The sequence below is a fragment of the Suricata suricatta genome, unplaced genomic scaffold (genome assembly GCF_006229205.1).
Source record: "Suricata suricatta isolate VVHF042 unplaced genomic scaffold, meerkat_22Aug2017_6uvM2_HiC HiC_scaffold_123, whole genome shotgun sequence".
NCBI lineage: Eukaryota > Metazoa > Chordata > Mammalia > Carnivora > Herpestidae > Suricata > Suricata suricatta.
In genome coordinates, this window is record NW_021856333.1 from 15,750 (window position 1) to 20,119 (window position 4,370).

Genomic DNA, 4,370 nt, shown 5'->3' on the forward strand with positions numbered 1-4,370 from the left:
CAGGCTCCATGCTGTCATCAGAGAGCTCGACTCAAGGCTTGATCCCACAAACCGTGAGATCATGACCTGAGTCAAAATCAAGAGTCATTTACTTAACGAACTGAGCCACCTAGGCGGTTCTAATCCCCTCCCTCCTTCTATAGAAACCTTCTATTCTGTATAATTCCTTGGAGTGCTTCTCTACTTGCTAAATGAGGTGCTTTCTGAGAAATGAATCACTTAATAAAGACAATTAGATTTTCAAATTCACTTGGTTAAATTTTGTTATTCAACAGCTCCTTTGTTTACATCCTACGCTAGACTATGAGCTTCATAAAGTCAGGGACCATATTTATTTGTTCATCACGGTATATATCACCAGCACATGCCACAGTATCTGCACATAGTAAATGTACTTTCAATAGGTATTTGCTAAATGAATGAGTAGCCAAGAAGAGAGCAAGTCTAACTGGCTCAGATCATCAAATCTCCCTCCTTGATTCAAGATACAGGGAAAGCAACAGGACTTGCGATTTGTTTTCTGGCAGAAATGCTCAGGATCTTTATGCAGTCAGACATCCAGCCTGACGTCTAAGTATCATTCTGGGCATCTTTCTGAATTTGAGTCATAGTCAGCTACCTGCATAGTTAAATGTGAATGCCCTTTGTACAGTACTGCATGTACCCGCCACATTCTGTAAAAGTGTTTGTAAAATGTCCTTCAGAAATATCAGCCCTAGTGATCTTCCACAGGAATTCTCTCAGAAGGGGCAGGAGAGGAGAAGCTGTGGGCAGCAGCATGGCCGAGTGTTCTGATAATCTCTCCAGTCTATGCACCATCGGAATTTTGGGGCTGAAAGGCATGGCTGTAGTCATTCCTCCCCTTTGGGCTACTTTCAGCCATTTGTTTCTATCTCCTGTTTCTGTGGCTAAAGAAAGACTAGAAGGAAACCAGTGAACCTCACCAATTGCCAAGAAATCTGGTTCAGTGAGCAGATCTGGAAGATGAGCAAAGACACTCGTTTTTGAGTTACTCTGTCAGTGTCCCTGGAAACCTTGAGCCCGTTTCTTCATCTGTCAATGAGGATACTTATACTGCTTACCTCGTGGAGTTGTAAGGGTTAAATAAAGTTAAATGTGGACAAAGTTATTTTTAAACTGTTTATTTCCCCCGCTCGTCTTTTCTGTAATATAGTCTTGCATTTCAGCTTGGATGTTTTGGTTTGGGATAGGTTCGGACAACCTCCCTGGAGGAGGCCAGAGGCATCTCTATGACACCAGGCTATGTGCCAGCCATTCCAGGCTCCTGTCTCTTACACAAAGCTTCTCTGGCCCCCTGGTCCACCCAGTCTCTCCCTTATAATAATGCCCAGGGCTCTTCTGGTCTGTTTCATTCCTCGGACGTATGCTTTAACATATGTCCAATGATATCCTCCAAATATATGATTCTTGGCTTGCACTGAAGAAATGTACCCTGATGGGTAGGTGGGTGGGAGAATCTTTGGGTCTCTAGCTCTTAACACAAGCTTTGGGTCTGTGTTTGTTTTTTTCACTGATGTTCTTTCAAAAGCTTCTCCTGAAACCATAGGGAAAGTGCAGATAATTCTATAGGCCACAAAATAATTGGCTTTGCCACCCTTTGGAATTCTTGGACCCCGAGACACTAGTTTCATATTTTAGTGGTTCCCTGACACCCCAAGGGAGTAGTCGGAGAGGATTAATGAGGAAGTCTTTGTGTAACAGGATCAGGATAATTGCAAGTGTCTCTCTCCACAAACCTTTCAACAATCATGATGATGTGGGAGATGTGGTCACCTCAGAAATAGAAACCGTGTCCAGGACAGAGCTTGAACACAAAAGGACTTGAGTTAAATGAACAGAGACAGCAGAAGATAGCGATCTTATTTCTAGTTGCTAGGGATCACGCTAGGCTCCTAGCACATCTCCTGTCCAAAGGTTCAAAGTGTTTTTGTCTTGTCTTCACATTTACTGTAATTACAAACCTGATGCTGGGTCTAAGTAAGGTGCTCCCTGTGGAGTACCTGAAGTTCAGGACCTGACAGACTTCACCCTCCGTGGACAAAGGCCGGGACGTTTCTTGGATTTGTTCTCACCTGGATGTTCTCTGTTTGAAGGTTTGATTTTTCAGAGTCCAGGGTGCCTTTTGAGTGTTCTGTTGCCACCTAAAACCCAACGTATCAGAAATGAGCTAAGTACTTCCTTCCCAGGTTTCCCGCCTCAATTCATAGTTTTTCCGACCGCCATTTGTGTGCAAAGCCAGAAGCGCCTCTGCTTCCACTGGTTGCCTTCATAGCCCCTCATAGCTCATCCTCATTGTACATGACAGTCTTTCATCTGATGTTTTCTCCATTGCCATGGCAACAGCCCACCAACATTCTCCAACAACCTCCATAAACAGCCAGTCCTAAATCGTTTGTTCCCACATGGCCAGGATTCCTTACATGACCTTGAGGGTATCCGTGTATAGAGAAGACCATCTGCTTGGCACAGCATTTAGGGATGGGGAAGGGTCTTGGCTTGGTCTCATGTAAATCTTCTTTTACGGCACCAAGGCAGAAAACGTGGGATAAGAAGAGAAAACAGCATTAAAAAAAGAAAATAAATCTATTCATTGTTTGGGTTGGGTTTTTGTACAACCATCTTTTTCCATTTGTGGAGAATGGAGAGTATGGAGAAAAAGAAACTAAAAATTAAATAATACTTGTGTGTTTATTACTTTCTCTCAACTTCTCTCTACACACACAAACAGACACACACACACACACTAACTATATAACATACATTTTATATGTTACGTTTAATCTCACACTGAATTCATGAGGTAGATGTTATGATTTTTTTTTTTTATGAATGAGAAAACTGAGGCTAAAAATGTTAAGGAACTTGTCTGAGGACCACCAATCAGTAAGTAAGACTCTAAGCTCCTCTCATAAAGAACTAGGTACCACTCTGCTCGGTGGGGGTGGGGGTGGGGGTGGGGGTGGGGATTCCCATGGCTTTTGTACCAGAACTGATCTGGAGAACCGCAGTGAGGGTGTGCCGACTGGATGATAACTGGAAGTAAGGGTGAGACTGAAAATCACGTCCCAGTAAATATAAATATAAGACTTTTAAAAATTATATTAAAGGAGATATTTTATTTTATTTAAGCTTATTTATTTATTTAAAGGTGAGGTGAGAGGACGGGCAGAAAGAGACAAAATCCCAACATGGGGCTCTATCCCATGACCATGAGATCATGACCTGAGCCTAAATCAAGAGTCCTGGAGGCTTAACTGACAGAGCCACCCAGGCACCTCTAAGGGAGGTATTTTAAATTAGCACAAAACTGAAGATGTTGAGCTAACTGATTAACTACTTGGGAAAAAAGCGTGTGTATGTGTGTTTGACACCATATAGTGAATGTATGGAGCTACACGTAAACCGATAAAACAAGGGAAGGAATTTTAAGCTTAAATTGGCAGAAACCAAGGAGATTTCTAGATTTAATTCAGTTATGTTTAAGAAATAGTAAACAAACAGGGGCACCTGGGTGGCTCAGTCAGTTAAACATCCAACTTTGGCTCAAGTCCTGATCTCATGGTTCGTGAGTTTGAGCCCCACATTGGGCTCTCTGCTGTCGCCACACAGCTTGCTTTGGATCCTCTGTCTCCTTCTCTCTTTGCTCCTCCCCACACACACTCTCTCTCAAAATAAATAAACATTTAAAAAAAACAGTAAGGAAACATAAAATATCTGCATGACATGAGATATACAGAAAAAATATTTTTTGTAATATGAGAAAGGGCTAATTTCTTCAAAGAACAAATAGCTTGCGCCAGCAATAAAACAAAATAGACCAGAATCCAAAACAGACACGTCTGGCTCTTCACAGATGAAGAAATACACATGACTGATCGATATAGACATTAAAGTAAGGATAATGTATCTAATGTTACCAGCAGTAAATGGTGTGATTTACTCTTTTATTTTCCTTATACTTTACGTATTTTTCAATTTTTTCAAGGAACATATATTAAAGTCCTAATCCTTCACCCCCACACCACAGTTCTAAAAAAAATTACAAATGTCACACCAATCACGGCTTTCTCAGTCACATCGGATCTGTATTTTGTTTGTTTCCTTCTCAAGACAGTATTTCTTCATGTTTCCAATCATTCAACTTTTTTCAGGGTCTAGTCTATGTCAGAAATAATGCTGGGCAACAGGAATCCAACAGTGAATAAGAGACCGTCTCTACCTTTGAGGAGCTCACACGTAGACATGAGAATAGGGATTGATAATTTGACAGAATGCTAGAGCTGCGGACTGGTTCAAGGTCAGTGAGGAACCAGGGAGGGGGCCTGATGACACAGGCGCGGGGGGGGGGG